The 20075-nt window shown below is 45.0% G+C and overlaps 1 long non-coding RNA gene across 5 annotated transcripts in view; it reads left to right on the top strand.

Moving 5' to 3' along the window:
* LOC130357984 (uncharacterized) overlaps window positions 1–18539 on the top strand; it is a 151441-nt gene extending 132902 nt beyond the window's left edge. For 4 of the 5 annotated variants that reach the window (XR_008889353.1, XR_008889351.1, XR_008889349.1 and 1 more), the window contains 3 exons: window positions 3347–3491; window positions 12521–12755; window positions 18242–18539. This is a non-coding gene — a long non-coding RNA (uncharacterized LOC130357984). The remainder of the gene's footprint in view (window positions 1–3346; window positions 3492–12520; window positions 12756–18241) is intronic. The other variant, XR_008889350.1, reaches the window with a different exon arrangement.
* Window positions 18540–20075: the final 1536 nt, after the last annotated feature.

Raw genomic sequence — 20075 nt, 5'->3', positions numbered from 1 at the left:
GCTCTCTCACTTTGGAGCCTTGTCATATTTCAAGGCAACAGTTTAGTGCCACATATTGAGTTACAAATTTTGGGGGGCTTCTTCTCCTTTTACCCCTTATGAAAAGGTAAAGTTGGGGTCTACGCCAGCATTTTAGTGTAAAAAAATTAAATTTTTTACACTAACATGCTGGTGTTCCCCCATACTTTCACAAGCGGTAAATGGAAAAAAAGACCTCCAAATTTGGGACTACCCCATATATCGGTATAAAGTGATCTGCGGGCACACAACATGGCTCAGAATTGAGAGCGCACCATGTCTGATTGAGGTCTAAATTTGTGATTTGCACAGGGGTGGCTGATTTTACAGTGGTTCATACATAAACGCAAAACAATAAATACCCACATGTGACCCCTTTTGGAAGCTACACCCCTCACGGAATGTAACAAGGGGTACAGTGAGCCTTAACACCTCACAGGTGTTTGACAAATATTTGTTAAAGTTAGATGTGAAAATGAAAAAAATTTAAAAAATTTCACTAAAACCCTACATTTTTCATTTTCACAAGGGAGAATAGGAAAAAAGCCCCCCCAAAATTTGTATCCCTATTTCTTCTGAGTAAGAACATACCCCATATGTGGATGTAAAGTGCTCTGCGGGCGAACTACAATGCTCAGAAGAGAAGGAGCGCCATTGGGCTTTTGGAGAGAATGTGTCTGAAATTGAAGGCCATGTGTGTTTACACAGCCCCCATGGTGCCAGAACAGTGGACCCCCCCTCACATATGACCCCTTTTTGGAAACTGCACCCCTCACAGAATTTATTAAGGGGTGCAGTGAGCATTTACACTTCACAGGTGTCTGACAGATTTTTGGAACAGTGGTGCGTGAAAATGAAAAATAGAATTTTTCATTTGCAAAGCCCACTGTTCCAAAGATCTGTCAAATGCCAGTGGGGTGTAAATGCTCACTGCACCCCGTATTAAATTCTGTGAGGGGTGTAGTTTCCAAAATGGAGTCACATGGGGGGGGTCCACTGTTCTGACACCAAGGGGGCTTTGTAAACGCACATGGCCCCCAACTTCTATTCTCTCTCCAAAAGCTCAATGGCGCTCCTTCTCTTCTGAGCATTGTAGTTCGCCCCTAGAGCACTGTACATCTACATATCGGGTATTTCCATACTCAGAAGAGATGGGGTTACAAATTTTGGGAGGCATTTTCTCCTATTACCCCTTGGAAAAATGAAAAATTAGGGGGAAAACCAGCATTTTAGTGAAAAAAATCAAATTTTTCATTTTCACATCCCACTTTAGCGGAAATTTGCCAAACATCTGTGGGGTGTTAAGGCTCACTGTACCCCTTGTTATGTTCCTTGAGGGGTGTAGTTTCCAAAACACTATGCCATGTGGTTTTTGTTTTGCTGTTCTGTCACTATAGGGGCTTCCTAAATGTGACATGATTTCCCAAAACCCAGGGCACTAGGCCCGGGGCACAAGATCCCTTTAGGGACAAATCCCTTAAAATGTTACTTTTATTAGTTAATTTATAAAAATTACAAAAAATCTAAGTGACAAAAATGTAAAAACATTCAGTGTCACAGAACCAGAAGTACACGTAATGGGGGATGAACCCCAATAATTAGTATGTAGGGAACTGCAGTTTCCCTTGTCACTGGACAACTGTGACACACATTAAAACCACAGAATTTTGCCCCCCTCTACTAGTTTCGGGGCCTTAGCACCGTCCTCAGGAGGATATAGAGGCAAACTTGTGAGGCGTTTGGAGTAAGGCAGTATTAAAATGGGAGGCATTTTGGATAATATGTATGGAAACTTGGTTCCCGTCTGGCCTCAATTATAGACAAGATTTACCATATATACAGGGTGGGCCATTTATATGGATACACCTTAATAAAATGGGAATGGTTGGTGATATTAACTTCCTGTTTGTGGCACATTAGTATATGTGAGGGGGGAAACTTTTCAAGATGGGTGGTGACTATGGCTATGACTATGACCAATTTGAATCCAACTTTTGTTTTTTCAATAGGGAGAGGGTCATGTGAATTTCACAAGAAAAACAATGATGTGCTTGGTTTTAACGTTTTTATTCTTTCATGAGTTTTTATTCTTTCATGAGAGTTATTTACAAGTTTCTGACCACATACAAAATGTGTTCAATGTGCTGCCCATTGTGTTGGATTGTCAATGCAACCCTCTTCTCCCACTCTTCACACACTGATAGCAACACCGCAGGAGAAATGCTAGCACAGGCTTCCAGTATCCGTAGTTTCAGGTGCTGCAGAATGGGCAAAACAAAAATTGGAACAGGACCCTCAGTTTACGCAGAAGATTTTGTTCAGTCATGAGGCAAACTTTTATGTGAATGGTGAAGTTAACAAACAAATGTGGTCTGACACTAACCCACATTGGATAGATCCCTCCAAGACTGTTGAAACACAAAAATTGATGGTATGGTGTGGTATATGGGGTACAAGGATAGTGGGGCCATTCTTCATCAATGGAAACCTCAAGGCCACTGGATATGCGAAATTGCTACATGATGATGTGTTTCCCTCTTTATGCACTGAAGCTAGCATGTTCCCTGAGTTTTTCCAGCAAGATGGTGACCACCACATTATGGGTGTCAGGTCCGAGCATTCCTAGATGAACAGTTTCCTGGAAAGTGGATTGTTCATCGTGGGCCAGTGGAATGGTCCCCAAGGTCTCCCGATCTGACCCCCTTAGACTTTTTTCTTTGGGGTCATCTGAAGGCAATTGTCTATGCTGTGAAGATACGAGATGTGCAGCACCTGAAACTACGGATACTGGAAGCCTGTGATAGCATTTCTCCTGCGGTATTGCTATCAGTGTGTGAAGAGTGGGAGAAGATGGTTGCATTGACAATCCAACACAATGGGCAGCACATTGAACACATTTTATAAGTGGTCAGAAACTTGTAAATAACTCGTGAAAGAATAAACTTACCTTTAAAACCAAGCACATCATTGTTTTTCTTCCAAATAAGTTTTATGTGTCACATGACCCTCTTCCTATTGAAAAAACTAAAGTTGGATTCAAAAAGTTTTGTTAATTTTCGGAGTTGTTTGACATATTTCCAACTATATTGTAACCATTGGTCTCTCATGCATTATCCACAGGGTTTGTATCTTTGATCAAATTTTTCTTGGGATCGCCCTTGGATAGGCTGTCCCTTATGGATGATGTCATGACAGGTAATGGGTATAAAAAGCTGGATTTTGTCATGACTAAGACGTGTTAACAAGTCGGTTGGTGCGTTTCGTTTGTGCATTTTTATCTTCCTGATTATGTTTGCTGCACTTGGATTTTAATCTCTTTGGAATAAAGATTTGGATTTTTTACCTTACGTTGGGAGCCGGAAGTCTATCCTCATTTTCCGTGATTGATCCACCTGAGGACCCAGCCTCAGCGTTTGTTCTCGATCTTCCACTAGGAAAGGTTGTGCTGGATATCTGGACATTTGGAGTATATGGTGAGCTGACCCTTATTGTTATTACATTGTCTGCTAATAAACCATGCATTACACAAATATTGGACTAAAATGTGTATGGCTGTGTCTGCTAATTCCTCATAAGACAAGTTTTGGCATGGACCCAAAAGTACAAAAATTACAGAATGATATAGCATAGCAATGCCCTATCATCGTCATAAAGGGGCAGAAGGTAAGCTGTCTTAGGATAATATTGTATCGAATATTTGAGCTGTAGGGGACCTCAGGCTTGAGAAAGGCCAACCCTTAGAGCACTGGTTCCCAACCTTTTTCAGCTCAGGCACCCTCGCTAATTATTATTATTTTTTTTGCAGGGCACCCCTACCGAATAATTTTCGACAAAAAATGACTAAAAAGAAGCAATACACAACACCTATATATGTGTTAGCTATGTACTGTAGATTACAGTGCACAGGTGATGTCTTCTCTGACTGGAGTCGTTCACTTTTCACTTTCTTCTCCATCTGGCCCAGACGGTCATTGTGGTAACAGGGTGTGATGAGGGCAGATGTTGTTACCCTAGGGGCAGATGACATTAACCCCTTGTATTCGTGATGCCAGGGCGTAGTTTATCCTCGATACCACCCGAAGGTATAACGCTAGATCCTGGGCTAGGCACAGGGCAATAATGACTCTGACGCCAAGTTACGGATAACGGTAGCTTTACTGAGGGTAGACAGATGGTAAAGTCTATACAGTTCAGCCAGGGCCCACGGAGGTGACCAGTGACTCAGAGACCTTAAGGGCTTGCTGCGACTTGTAGTTGGACTGGGCAATGTAATGCCGGCCACGCTGACTTGACAGATGACAGGGACTGACTTGACTTGACTGAAGACTGACAAAGCTATGACTGTAGCTTACTTGCATTTGATGGTGGCTGCAGGACTTACCTTTGAGGCCTCCAACACCCTGGACACACACACTAGACACGACTGATCTCAGCAAAGACTTATCTCCAAAGAGAGAGAGCTAGCTCCACCCAGGGCTTATAGGGGGGAGCCTAGCAGGGAGCCCATAGGTCACCCTTGGGGTCACCTGGTCACTGATACCTCCTGGGTAATAATCACATGACATATCACATGGTACAACTCTTAAAGCAACAAGACATTTTATAATACATTACAATGCAAAACATATGTACAGGGCGAAAATAAGTACAAGGGAGCCCAGGGGACACTGAAGGGAGGCTGCCGAACAGGGCAGCAACGGTACGGGGTAACCCCTCCCATACTGGGCCACCACAGTCATAATGGTTTCTTCCAGTCACAACTTTTTACAGCAGAAAAAAAAAACATACTCTCACACATACATACACAATGCCTTCAGCAGCCTCACACAATTCCTCCAGTAGCCTCACTCACGCAATCTCTCCAGCAGCCTCACACACATACAATGCCTCCAGCAGACTCACACACACGCGCGCACACACACACACACACACACAAACACAATGCCTCCAGCAAACTCTCACACATACATACACAATGCCTGCAGCAGCCTCTCACACACAATGCCTCCAGAAGCCACACACACACACACACACACATACACAATGCCTCCAGTAGCCTCACACACACACATACAATGCCTCCAGCATCCCCCAAATGCTTCCAACCTCTCTTGCACACTCACACAATGTCCCCAACCTCTCCCACACACAATTGCCTCCTGCCTCTTACCTATTTACCACTATTGCTCCCAGCCAACAAACCACTCACCCACACTGCCTCCTGCCTCCCAGCCACTTGCATTGCCTCCTGTCTCCCAGCCACCCACATGGCCTCCCAGCCACCCAGCACTATTGCCTCCATCCCCTTTGCTTTTGCCTCCATTCACCCTGCCTGCTATTGTCTTTATTTAACTCCCCAGGCTATTACCTCCATTCACCCCCTCCCTGCTATTGCCTCTATCATTTACCCCCCTGCCATTGCCTTCATTATTCACCCCTCTTGTTATTGCCTCCATCAATCACCCCCTCTGCTATTGCCTCCATCAGTCACTCCCTCTGCTATTTCCTCCATAGTAACATAGTAACATAGTTCATAAGGTTGAAAAAAGACCAGAGTCCATCAAGTCCAACCTATAACCCTACTGAGTAGATCCAGTGGAAGGCAAAAAACCCTCGTACTCAAGGTAAAAATTCCTTCTTGTCTCCAAATAGAATAGATCTCTGGATCAACCTTCTTCCTATGGATCTAGAATTCATAACCTGTAATGTTATTATTCTCCAAAATTCATCCAGACCCCTTTTAAATTCTTTTACCGAGTTCACCATGACCACCTCCTCAGGCAGAAAGTTCCATAGTCTCACTGCTCTTACAGTAAAGAACCCCCATCTGTACTGGTGTAGAAACCTTCTTTCCTCTAAATGTAGAGGATGTCCCCTTGTTATAGATACAGTCCTGGGTATGAATAGATCATGGGAGAGATCTCTGTACTGCCGCCTGATATATTTATACATAGTTATTAGGTCTCCCCTAAGCCTTTTTTTCTAAACTAAATAAACCTAATTCTGATAATCTTTCTGGGTAGTGTAGTCCTCCCATTCCCCGTATTACCCTTGTTGCCGTCTTTGAACCCTCTCCAGCGCCACTATATCTTTCTTGTACACTGGTGCCCAGTACTGTGCACAGTATTCCATGTGTGGTCTGACTAGTGATTTGTGCAGCGGTAGAATGATTTCCTTGTCGTGAGCATCTATACCACTATTGATGCACCCCATGATTTTATTAGCCTTGGCAGCAGCTGCCCGACACTGGTCACTACAGCTAAATTTACTGTTAACTAAGACTCCCAAGTCCTTTTCCACGTCAGTCGTCCCCAGTGTTCTCCCATTTAATACATAATCCAAGCCTGGATTTTTCTTCCCCATGTGCATTTCCTTACATTTATCAGTGTTGAACCTCATCTGCCACTTCCCAGCCCAAACCTCCAACCTATCCAGATCCTTTTGTAATAGTGCAAAGTCCTCTATAGTGTTTACCGCTTTACAGAGTTTAGTATCATCTGCAAAGATTGCTACTTTACTATTCAACCCCTCTACAAGGTCATTAATAAATATATTAAATAGAACTGGACCCAAGACGGACCCCTGTGGTACCCCACTAGTAACAGTCACCCAATCAGAATAAGTACCATTAATAACCACCCTCTGTTTCCTATCACTGATCCAGTTATTTACCCACTTGCACACATTCTCCCCCAGTCCAATCCTTCTCATTTTATGCACCAACCTTTTATGTGGCACGGTATCAAATGCTTTGGAAAAATCCAGTTATACGACATGCAGCGATTGCCCCATGTCCAGTCTGGAGCTCACCTGCTCATAAAAGCTGATCAGGTTAGTTTGACAGAACCGATCCCTCATATAGCGATGCTTATATGGAGTCATACATTTAAGATACTCCAGAATTTCATCCCTTAGAAAACCCTCAAACAATTTACATATCTCGGAGGTTAAACTAACAGACCTTTTATTCCCGGGGTCATCTTTTGACCCCTTTTTAAATATTGGCACCACATTTGCCATGTGCCAGTCCTGGGGAACAGTCCCTGTTACTATAGAGTCCCTGGATATTAAAAATAGGGGTCTGTCTATTGAATTACTTAAAGGAAAACTGTCACATATTTTCTCCCGCACTCCACAGGTATTGGTGGATAGTGCGGGAGACGCTGATTGAAACGAGCCCTACCTTGGTCTGATCCGTGCCGCCGTTCGCCCGCAATTGTAGTTTTAATCTCTGTGTATATCCTGCTGTAACTGGCAAAGGCGGGGCTTCTGCGGGCTAACGGACACTGACGTCAGCGCCGCTCATGAATATTCATCCCTCCTGTTCTCCCTCTCTTCGCCGCTCCTAACCAGAGGGAGGGATGAATATTCATGAGCGGCACTGACGTCAGTGTCCGTTAGCCCGCAGAAGACCCGCCTTTGCCAGTTACAGCAGGATACACACAGAGATTAAAACTACAATTGTGGGCGAACGGCGGCACGGATCAGACCAAGGTAGGGCTTGTTTTAATCAGCGTCTCCCGCACTATCCACCAATACCTGTGGATAGTGCGGGAGAAAATATGTGACAGTTTTCCTTTAATTCCTTTAGAACACGGGGGTGTCTATTTTGATTTTTTGTAGACAAAACTGTACTTCTTCCTGGGTTAGAAAGGTGACCTGTACTTCTTCCTGAGTTAGATAGGTGAATTGTAATGGGGAGTTTACCTTATCTCGCTGTATTTCACCTGGCACTTCATTTTCCTCAGTGAATACAGTGGAAAAGAATTTAATATATTTGCTTTTTCCCGATACCCATCATTACTCCATCATTCCCCCCACTCTGCTATTGCCTCCATTATTCACCCCCTCTGCCACTGCTTCCATCATTCACCACCCACCCCCTACTATTGCATTCATCATTCACCCACTCTACTATTGCCTCCAGCATTTGCACCCTGCTCCTGCCTACATCATTCACCCTGTCCCCCCGTTATTGCCTCCATCATTTACCCCCACCCCCTGCTATTGCCTCCATAATTCACCCCCTGCTATTGCCTCCATAATTCACCCCCTGCTATTGCCTCCATCATTCAACCCGCCCTTGCCTCCATTATTCACCCCCCACTCCCCTGCTATTGCCTCCATCATTCACCCCCTGCTATTGCCTCCATCATTCACCCCCCCCGTTATTGCCTCCATCATTTACACGCCATCCTCTGCTATTACCTCCATCATTCAACTCCCCGATTGCCTCCCAAATTAACCCCCTGCTATTGCCTCCATCATTCACCCCCACCCCCTGCTTTTGCCTCCATCATTCAACCTCGCCCATTGCCTCCATTATTCCGCCCCCTGCTATTGCCTCCATCATTCACCCCCCACACCCTGCTTTTAACCTCCATCATTCGACCCCCCATTGTCTTCATAAATTACCCAGCTGCTATTGCCTCCATCATTCAACATGTCCATTGCCTCCATTATTCCCCCTCTAACCTCCTACTATTGCCTCCATCATTCACACCCCACCTCCTTGCTATTGCCTCGATCATTCAACCCCCCTTTGCCTCCATCATTCAACCTGCCCATTGCCTCCATTATTCACCCCCACCCCCTGCTATTGCCTCCATCATTCAACCCCCACCCCTTGCTATTGCCTCCATCATTCAACCCCCACCCCCTGCTATTGCCTCCATCATTCACCACCCACCCTCTGCTATTGCCTTCATCATTCACCCACTGCTATTTCCTCCATCATTTACCCCCGTTATTGCCTCCATCATTTATCCGCCATCACCTGCTATTACCTCCATCATTCAACCCCCCATTGCCTCCATTATTAACCCCCCTTCTATTGCCTCCATCATTCACCCCCACCACTGCTTTTGCCTCTATCATTCAATCTGCCCATTGCCTCAATTATTCACCCCCCTGCTATTGCCTCCATCATTCACCCCCCACCCCTGCTTTTGCCTCCATCATTCAACCCCCCATTGTCTTCGTAATTCACCTTGCTGCTATTGCTTTCATCATTCAACATGTCCATTGCGTCCATTATTCCCCCTCTGACCCCTACTATTGTCTCCATCATTCACACCACACCCCCTTGCTATTGCCTCCATCATTCAACCCCCACATTGCCTTCATCATTCAACCTGCCCATTGCCTTCATTATTCACCCCCCACCCCCTGCTATTGCCTCCATCAGTCAACATGTCCATTGCCTTCATTATTCCCCCTCTAACCTCCTACTATTGCCTCCATCATTCACACCCCACCTCCTTGCTATTGCCTCGATCATTCAACCCCCCATTGCCTCCATCATTCAACCTGCCCATTGCCTCCATTATTCACCCCCACCCCCTGCTATTGCCTCCATCATTCAACCCCCACCCCCTGCTATTGCCTCCATCATTCAACCCCCACCCCCTGCTATTGCCTCCATCATTCACCACCCACCCTCTGCTATTGCCTCCATCATTCAACCACTGCTATTTTCTCCATCATTTACCCCCGTTATTGCCTCCATCATTTATCCGCCATCACCTGCTATTGCCTCCATCATTCAACCCCCACCCCCTGCTATTGCCTCCATCATTAACCCCCCTTCTATTGCCTCCATCATTCACCCCCACCACTGCTTTTGCCTCCATCATTCAATCTGCCCATTGCCTCAATTATTCACCCCCCTGCTATTGCCTCCATCATTCACCCCCACCCCCTGCTTTTGCCTCCATCATTCAACCCCCATTGTCTTCATAATTCACCTTGCTGCTATTGCTTTCATCATTCAACATGTCCATTGCGTCCATTATTCCCCCTCTAACCCCTACTATTGTCTCCATCATTCACACCACACCCCCTTGCTATTGCCTCCATCATTCAACCCCCACATTGCCTCCATCATTCAACCTGCCCATTGCCTTCATTATTCACCCCCACCCCCTGCTATTGCCTCCATCATTCAAAACCCCAACATTGCCTCTATTATTCATCCCCCCCAGCCCCCCTCATTGACTCCATTATTCAGCCCCCACACCTCTGCTATTGCCTCCATTATTCGAATAACAACTGCCCAACACCATTACCCCCCACCACGCTGCTATTTTATCCATTCACCCCCACTAATGCCTTCGTTACAGCTCTCATACATTATCTGTGCCGGCTTAAAAACACTTTTTTTTAAATCATCCATTTTTTCCACCAGACACTCGCGGCACCACTGGCAGTGCTTGCCGGCACCCTGGGTGTTGGAAACCACTGCCCTCGAGACTGTGTAGGCTGTGTAATAACTGTTGAAATTCAATCAACCTGTCCCCAGTGGGAGTTTAGCTACTCTTCCTGTGAAGTGCCCTGTGTGTGTTTCAGTTCTACAAGCAATTGGACTGGGCAAGATGGGCCTAATAGATTGTAAGGGGGTGGTTGAAAGCAATTCTACAGAAGGTAGTGACCTGTAGAGATGCTGGGCAACCCCATTAAAAAAACCTTGGCAGGAGAGACTGTGGCAGATGGTAGCCTCCCATAGCGGCCCTGAAGGATAGACCAAAGCAAACAGCCAGCTCAGGCAAAACCTGACTCAATGGAGTATTGCACTAATACCTATTAATCACTGAGGCTTATTGCTTCAGTGACATTAGAATGGAGTTTGGGTCAGGGGTTTTGGAGTGATTTAAGGTTCTGGAGATGGTCAGTCACTCTGAAGTCACTCACATATTCCAGTTCTGGTCTGTGTTTGAGTCCTGAACCTGATCTCATAGGGGGACATTTATCAAAGCATTTAGTATTTTTTTTTTTTGCTTAAAATTGTTGCAAAAAAGTCGCACGTGCGACTATGCTCTTTTTTCTGCGACTTTTTGCATGTTCAGTGTCCTAAGCAAAAAATAAAAATCTTGTTACCAAAGCAAAAAGTGATTTTTGACTTGCAGTGGTCAGAGATTTATCAAGTGCGAAAGTCGCAAAAAAGTCGCATCGCATGAAAAAAAATACTAAATTTACTCCAGCTCAGACATGAAGCAGAAAAAGCCACTACCAAAGCAGAAAAAAGAAAAATTTTTAAGTGAACGAAATGTATTAACAGGCTGAAAGGAGTTGATAAATGAGTCGCACATAAGCAAGCAAATAACTAAAAAAAGGAATACCTAAGCAAACATTGATAAATGTCCCCCATAGTTGTGTAAGCACTGCCAGAAAGCATCAGATAGGCGTTGCTTTGAAGCAGATCAGCTTATCTGTGGTATATTGGATACTGGTACACTGCAACAAAAAGACTGACTTTGGGACTAAACGTGCCAAATTTGGGGTGAGAAGCTCAGTAATTTGTTTAAGAAGAACATTTATATTTCTGTTTTACTGCATGATGCCGGCAGAACTTATTGCTGTATGTGAATTGTTACAATAAACCCAAGACTACTAAACTGTAAGAACTGCCTGTTTGGGTCTGTTTGCTTGCTGCCAAGACTGTTTTAGGGGTCTCGTTTTACAATCTACATGCCAAATTGAACATGCGCCACTATAATAAACTCCAGTCTAGTTCTAGGTTGTTTAAATTTAAGACATATTTATAAATATGCCCCTTTATGTTTGCAACCACTAACTGTTTGTGCCTTCTTGTAAAGAAAATAAAGATTTCTGGAACAACTACAATCTGCAACCATTCTTAATGAGAAACCACATAAACACCTTTTCAATGTTAGCAATAGATCAGCATGTTGAGTATGATAGATTTGTTTAAAACCAAGGTTCATCTTTATACAGTTTCAGAGGAAAAGGTTAGGGTGCATCACGATATATGCCGCCATGACACGGATGTGATTTCTGAAGCTCAATCATTTCTGTGTACAAATCCACAGGGCAATATTCAATCGTATGAGGCAAGCATAGTCAGCTGTGATTATGAGGGTTAGTTATCAATAATGGTCTTGTCTAGATCATTTTTGTAATTGGTCTAGATGCATTTATTTGACTGTGTTGCGCAAAATTGATCGAATTGTCGCAGCGGCCATGATAAATCTCGCGCAGATCCGCACAACCACTCCTAGATCATTTTCTGCCTCCACATTTAGGGTACGCTCACACGAGCAGACCCACATCGTATTTTACGCTGCAGATCCGCTGCTGAAGGACTGCTGCGTGGTGGCTTTACATGTGCCTGCTCGGAGCGGCAATACGCAGCTACAGCAGACACACTGCTATGTGCAAGTTGCAGCGCATGCGCGGTGTACTCACACACATCGCGGCCGCTCCCCCTGCTCCATGAGATAGGCCCGAGAGCTGCCACGATGTGTGAGTATACTGCGCATGCGTGCTGCGACTCGCACATAGCAGTGTGTCTGCTCGTAGTGGCGTATTGCTGCTCCGAGCAGGCACATGTAAAGCCACCATGCAGGGGTCCTTCAGTGGCAGGTCTGCAGCGTAAAATACGCTGTGGGTTCGCTCATGTGAACGTACTCTTAGAACAGGTTTACTCTGCATCTGAGGATCTGGTTTCTCTGTTTGTTTTGCCTTTCTTTATGTTCTATTTCAGTTTATTAGCCACGAATGTCCAAAAAAAAAGAACTTCAAAGAGAGGGGCAGAGGTTCCTTCCACCTCAACCAGTGTTTTAAGGGAGGAAAGTGTTGCTGAAGGTCATGTAATGGAGGAGGATGAGGAATCCGTGAAAGCAGAGTCTCCATCATATTTGAGGAGTGGTTTAGCTTGCCACAGGCCTGGCAAAAAGAAAAACTTTAGTGATCGAGAGACGGAGGTTTTAGTTGTAGAGGTATATATATTTTTTTACATTTTCACATTTTGTTTGTTGTTTGTTATCCTTGCTTTGTTTATTTTGTTTAACTTGGGCACCTTAAATTGTGAGATGTTGGCAATTGTTCTAAATCTTATGGTGTGTGATTTCTCCCAACCTGGGCCAAGTAAAATTTTCACAGTTGGCCAGAGCAAACAATCAAATTGCTTAGTTCATTTTGCAGAGGCCTTTTTACTAATCAACATAGCTAGTGGACTTTTTGCTATCGGCAACTGAACCTGTGACCTGTGCTTGGTAGCACAGTTTTCATAAAATCTACAGCAGCATTTCTTACATGTTTTCAATAATTATTTATTACATTTATAAATATATGTATAATATGTTGTTAAAATATTTTGCCCTTCTCCTTTGGGTGTTTCTGACCTGCTTTGCAATACTTAGTTTGTCTTCTATACTCCCTTTCAGGTTGATGGCAAGTTTTTTCAGTTGTTTGGGAAACAAGCGGATAAAATTCCTCTAAGGCTAGGTTTCCACTTGTTTTTTTTCTGGCAGTTTCTGGATATCTGCCACTGCAGTTTTTGAGCCAAAGCCAGAAATGTATTCAAAAGGAATAGGACATATAAAGGAAGGACTTACACTTCTCCTCCCTTATGGATCCACTTCTGATTTTGGCTCAAAAACTGCATTGGCAGTTTTCTAAAAACTGCCAGAAAAAAACAAGTGGAAACTTAGCCTAAGAGTAAAAAATGCAATGTGAGCAGACATTATGATAAATGGAAACTCACTTGGTCTTGAGAAAAGAAATGGCATGATGCGCGATGCATAGTGAAGGCCAAGCTGTCTTTGGCTAGGATTCCACTTGGTTTTTTTTCTGGCAGTTTTTGGAATACTGCCACTTTTTGGAAAACTGCCACTGCAGTTTTTCAGCCAAAGCCAGAAGTGTATTTAAAAGGAATAAGACATATAAAGGAAGGACTTACACTTCTCCTCCCTTATGGATCCACTTCTGACTTTGGCTCAAAAACTTCAGTGGCAGTTTTCCAAAAACTGCCAGAAAAAAAAACAAGTGGAATCCTAGCCTCTAATTAGTAAACATAGCCAGGGAACTGGTGGAGGTCCCCCAACTAATGTTACTTTGTCACCTGTTGAAGAAAAGATTGCTACCACATATTCTCAACCTCAAATAGTGGGTATTGGCCGGATGGATGTAAGGCTGGAATTCCACTTGTTTATTTTGGGGGGGGGGGGGGGGGGAAACACCAAGAAAAACAACAATTTTTTCTGCCAAAAAACACTGCGGCCAGATTTTAGCTGTAAATCAATGAGAAATTACAAAATTCTTTTTCCACTTTCAGTTTGGCGTTTTTTTAATCCTTTTGATGTTTTTTCACTCTTTTTTGGCATTTTTCAGTTCCTTGATGGTTTTGCAAAATTGCAGCATGTTGAGCCTATGCCATTTCCCCCCCTGAAATTGTGGTGTTTTTCTCCTGTAGAAGTCTATGGGAGTAAAAGAAATGCCATGTGGGTTTTAACTTTGACGTTTTTGCAGGCAGTTTTTATTCTTTTTTGGACTTTAGCGATCCAAAAAGGTGATGGAGATACCGTATATACTCGAGTATAAGCCGAGTTTTTCAGCACGATTTTTCGTGCTGAAAACACCCCCCTCGGCTTATACTCGAGTGAACTCCCCCACCCGCAGTGGTCTTCAACCTGCGGACCTCCAGAGGTTTCAAAACTACAACTCCCAGCAAGCCCGGGCAGCCATCGGCTGTCCGGGCTTGCTGGGAGTTGTAGTTTTGAAACCTCCGGAGGTCCGCAGGTTGAAGACCACTGCGGCCTTCAACATCATCCAGCCCCCTCTCACCCCCTTTAGTTCTGAGTACTCACCTCCGCTCGGCGCTGGTCCGGTCCTGCAGGACTGTCCGGTGAGGAGGTGGTCCGGTGGGATAGTGTTCCGGGCTGCTATCTTCACCGGGGAGGCCTCTTCTAAGCGCTTCGGGCCCGGCCTCAGAATAGTCACGTTGCCGTGACAACGACGCAGAGGTGCGTTCATTGCCAACGTAATTCTGCGTCATTGTCAAGGCAACGCCTCTATTCCGGGCCGGAAGCGCGGAGAAGAGGCGCCCCCGGTGAAGATAGCAGCCCGGAACCACTATCCCACCGGACCACCTCCTCACCGGACAGCCCTGCAGGACCGGACCAGCGCCGAGCGGAGGTGAGTACTCAGAACTAAAGGGGGTGAGAGGGGGCTGGATGATGTTGAAGGCCGCAGTGGTCTTCAACCTGCGGACCTCCGGAGGTTTCAAAACTACAACTCCCAGCAAGCCCGGACAGCCGATGGCTGCCCGGGCTTGCTGGGAGTTGTAGTTTTGAAACCTCTGGAGGTCCGCAGGTTGAAGACCACTGAGGGCGAATGATGAGAAGAGGATGATGAAGGGGGGGGGGTGTGGGGATGATGAAGGGGGGTGGGGATGATGAAGGGGGGGGTGTGGGATGATTACAAGGGGATGATGAAGGGGGGATGTGTGGGATGATAAGGGGATGATGAAGGGGGGATGTGTGGGATGATAAGGGGATGATGAAGGGGGGATGTGTGGGATGATAAGGGGATGATGAAGGGGGGATGTGTGGGATGATAAGGGGATGATGAAGGGGGGATGTGTGGGATGATAAGGGGATGATGAAGGGGGGATGTGTGGGATGATAAGGGGATGATGAAGGGGGGATGTGTGGGATGATAAGGGGATGATGAAGGGGGGATGTGTGGGATGATAAGGGGATGATGAAGGGGGGATGTGTGGGATGATAAGGGGATGATGAAGGGGGGATGTGTGGGATGATAAGGGGATGATGAAGGGGGGATGTGTGGGATGATAAGGGGATGATGAAGGGGGGATGTGTGGGATGATAAGGGGAGGATGAAGGGGGGATGTGTGGGATGATAAGGGGATGATGAAGGGGGGATGTGTGGGATGATGACAAGGGGATGATGATGATGAGGATGTTAATGACGGGTCTGGATGATGACAGGGGGGGATGAGGTATTTCCCACCCTAGGCTTATACTCGAGTCAATAACTTTTCCTGGGATTTTGGGTTGAAATTAGGGGTCTCGGCTTATACTCGGGTCGGCTTATACTCGAGTATATACGGTAACTTTTTAAATAAAATTTTGTAGGGTTCCATCAAAGAAAATAATAAAAAAAAGATACAGTAGTGATGGAAAAAATTGTATTTAACGAAATTTATCTTTTTATAACAAAATTTTTATAAATTTTTAAACAGGGATCAATTTATATGTGCAGGCAGGGCACAAAAAATATAGCCGACAATAATACAAATGTAGTGTGTGTGTGTTTTTCACTTTATTTCTTTATTTTTTAGGTGGTACTACTACTCTCAGCATGGTACACACTGTTCCATGTTTAGAGTAGGAGTACCTGCAGTTAAGGACAGATCACAGCAAGTGTCCCTCCTGACACCTGCTGCGATCGTCCTATCTATTGCAGAGATGCGGAGCGGCTTTCTCCTGCGCTAGCATCTCGGCACTATTCTCTGGCCAGAGATGTGAATAGAACATTACCCATTCATATTTCCCTCTGAGAGCTGTGATTGGCTGCCACCATTCAGCCAATCTCCACTCTGGGCGGAAAATATGAATGAGTGATGTTCTATTCACATCACTGGCCGGCTCGGAGTAGTACAGTGCAGAGATGCGAGCGCTGTATATTTCTGCTATATTATGGACGATCGCATCGGGTGTCAGGATTGACACTCGTGGCGATATGACTATTAGTACAGGTACTACTACTCCCATCATGGAACAGTCTATTCCATGGTGAGAGTTAGAGATGAGCGAACTTATAGTAAATTCGATTCGTCACGAACTTCTCGGCTCGGCAGTTGATGACTTTTCCTGCGTAAATGAGTTCAGCTTTCAGGTGCTCCGGTGGGCTGGAAAAGATGGATACAGTCCTGGGAGACTCTTTCTTAGGAATGTATCCACCTTTTCCAGTCCACCGGAGCACCTGAAAGCTGAACTAATTTATGCAGGATAAGTCATCAACTGCCGAGCCGAGAAGTTCGTGACGAATCGAATTTACTGTAAGTTCGCTCATCTCTAGTGAGAGTAGTAGTACTGCCTAAATTTTTTTTTTAAAGTGAAACACACAAAAAGTGAAACACACAAATTTCCCATCCCTACTGCATCCTTTTTTTTTTTTTTTTTTTGGTACCCAACACATTTTGAAAAAAAATGTCAAAGGAGCCAAAAATGCTATTTCAACTCAAATGCAAAAACGCCAGAAAAAACGTCACATGTAGGAAATTGCACTGACGTTTTTTCTGCCGTTTTTTTCAGTGAAAAAATAAAAAGGTTGCTGGAAAAAAAAAAAAAGTGAAATCCTAGCCTAATGGCGTTATCGCGGGAACAAGGTAAATGTCCACAAATGTAAAATTTTTGTACACTGTAACCTTTTTTTATTTATTTTTATGATGCTGTGAGGTTTTTACCAAGCTGTGCATAGGAAAATGTAATCATTTTGCAATCACAAACCATTTTTATTTAACATTTTTATTAAATTATTTACAAAACCTTAAATTGCCACTGTCAGATACAAAAACTTTTTATATGTTGTAAAGCATGTTTAACCAATAGGTTTTGCAATTACTTCCATTAGAAAATGTTCAGTATTTCATACGGAAAAAGCCAGTCAAACAACTGCCCCCCTGCCTGCTTGGACACATACTAGTCCTGCTGTGTCCATGCATCATCACCTATGTCATGGACACACTTCCTTGATTGACAGCTGTGAGCGCAGGGCTCACAGCTGGAGGAAAAATACTCCCACTGTCAGCTTGTGTCCTGCTACTGTCAGTGAGGACAAGCTGGGAGTTGTAGTTTTGCTAATGCTAGGGGAGATGTGAGCAGACAGCATTCTGAGGGAGGGGCGGAGACCTGCACAGTGAGGCCACGCCCCTCCCTTTGAGAGGAATTCGTACTAGTGAGCTAAATTAAAAGGTGCTAGACACATACAAATTAGATGAACATAGTCAGGATTAGGTACTGAGTGATATATATAAAAAAAATGTTGGATCTGACGGGTACGCTTTAACAAATATAACAATTTTTACTTTTATACAAAATTTGGAAATGCCATGTTGGATAATATTTACAACCTGGTGCAAGTTACAATATCAAAGCTGGGTAACACAAGCAAAGAAGAATATAATATTGGTTTCTATGGGCAACTGTTAAACTAGTTATATACCTGTTTTCTTTTACGTTGGCACCTTCTTTTGTTTTTTTTTCATCTTCCACAACATGTTTGATGGGAAATGTACTAACTTAACAACATTAAGCATGGCCTTCTCAGTAAATTTAGCGTTCAAAAAGTATTTGTGTAATGTCATGTTTTTTTGGATTGTTGCCGTTGACCCACTATTTTTGTTTGATTTTAAACACACAAATTTTGATCATTGGCCTATGTTTGTTTACTTCCTCAGCTGATCATCCTCCCACAGACAAGCCACTTGTTAATGTTTCAGAGGCCAGAGTTCAGACTGAGGAAACCCAAGGACAGGAGGAAATAATTGAAACTCCCATTGCGCCAGAAGATGTGGATAATGATGTCAGCCTTGGATTAAGTGCACCACAATTCCAGTATATCAATGTATGTGCAGAGAGAGAAATCAAATATCCATGGACACATTAAATATCACAATGAAAAATATAGAAAAGTGTCCAACTGTAATGTCCAATGAATTAGTTCAGGTGTTGGATATAATAAACCAAGGTGATGTAATGACAACTATATCTAGTCAAACAGTTATTCCTACACTCTTTGTTATTGTTCTCACCGGGTCCATCTTCTGGTCAGCCTACTCTGGCTCAGGAGCTGGAATCACATTCTATTTATCCTTGTCCTCAAGATCTGTGAGCATCTGTGTAATTGATCCTGACAGTCTGTCTAACCGCTCTGATCTTAGATTGCCCTCACCCAGTGTGGAAAATCGCTCTAGATCCTCATCTCCCTTAGGCTAGGTTCCCACTACGGAATCTCCAGACAGAAAATTTCTGCCCGGAAATTCCGATTGCGGCCAGCACCCTGACTGAATCAGTCGGTGCTAGGACCGCGCGGACACTGCAGTCTCCAATAGACTGCAATGTGTTCTGCGAGTATTTCCGCCTGAAGAATGAGCAACCCTCTTCTTCAGGCGGAAATTTTCAAGCGGATTTTCCGTTCACAAATTCCGCTTTACAAATTCCGAAATGTGAATTTGTGAACGGAAACCCATTCACTATACTATATATTAGGGATGCACCGATATATCGGCGGCCGATACATATCGGCCGAAAATAGCTATTTCGGCAAAATGCCGAAACAACTAAAAATCTGCCGATAATGACCACCTCCCCTGCCCGCCCACAGCACAAGTTACAAACACTGCCAGTGGCAGAGGCACTCGTGAGCGGTGCAGGGGGGGCCGGCCGCAACATCTGGCGGGGGGGGGGGGGCTTGCGCTCTCCGGGATAGGATTAGGAATACTTCTTTTTATGTGCCCGGGCCGGCTCCCGTGTGTGGCTGCAGGCGGGGGCCGGCCAGCGCATATAAAACCTAATACTGTATACTAAAAACCAGGGGGCCTCCAGCTGTTGTGAAACTACAACTCCCAGCATGCCCGGACAGACTTTGCCGGTCCGGGCATGCTGGGAGTTGTAGTTTCACAACAGCTGGAGGCCCCCTGGTTTTTAGTACACAGTATTAGTTTTTATATGCTCTGGTCGGCCCCCGCCTGCAGCCACACACGGGAGCCGGCCGGGCACATAAAAAGAAGTATTCCTAATCCTATCCCGGACATCCCTGTGTCCCGAAAAATCTTTTCGGGACATAAGGATGTCCGGCGGTCACTCACCATTCCCTGGCGTCCTCCTGCGATCCTCCCGCGATCCTCCTTCGGTCCCTCGCTTCTCCGCCTCTATGGTCGTACGCACGGGACGTCACTGACGTCCCGTGCGTACAACCATAGAGACGCAGGAGGACCGCAGGATCGTCGCAGGAGAACGCACGCTGGCCGGGGCCTGGTAAGTGACCGCATCATCTTGTTCAGTGTTCCGGTCACCGCTCCTCCGGTCCCGGCACCTACTGCTTTGGTCCATAGGCCATAGCAGTAGATGTGACCCCGGGCCGGAGGAGCGGTGACCGGATCACTGTGGGGGCAGCAGTACAGACATACAGCCTCCAGCCATACACTGTATATGGCTGGAAGCTGTATGTCTGTGGGGTGGGGGAACTGCTGACCTAATGTGGGGGGGAGCTGCCTACAAATGTGTGTGTGT

This window comes from Hyla sarda, chromosome 2, assembly GCF_029499605.1.
Source record: "Hyla sarda isolate aHylSar1 chromosome 2, aHylSar1.hap1, whole genome shotgun sequence".
In the NCBI taxonomy this organism is placed as follows: domain Eukaryota; kingdom Metazoa; phylum Chordata; class Amphibia; order Anura; family Hylidae; genus Hyla; species Hyla sarda.
Note: the sequence above shows the minus strand (reverse complement) of the source record. Positions and strands in the feature narration are given on the sequence as shown.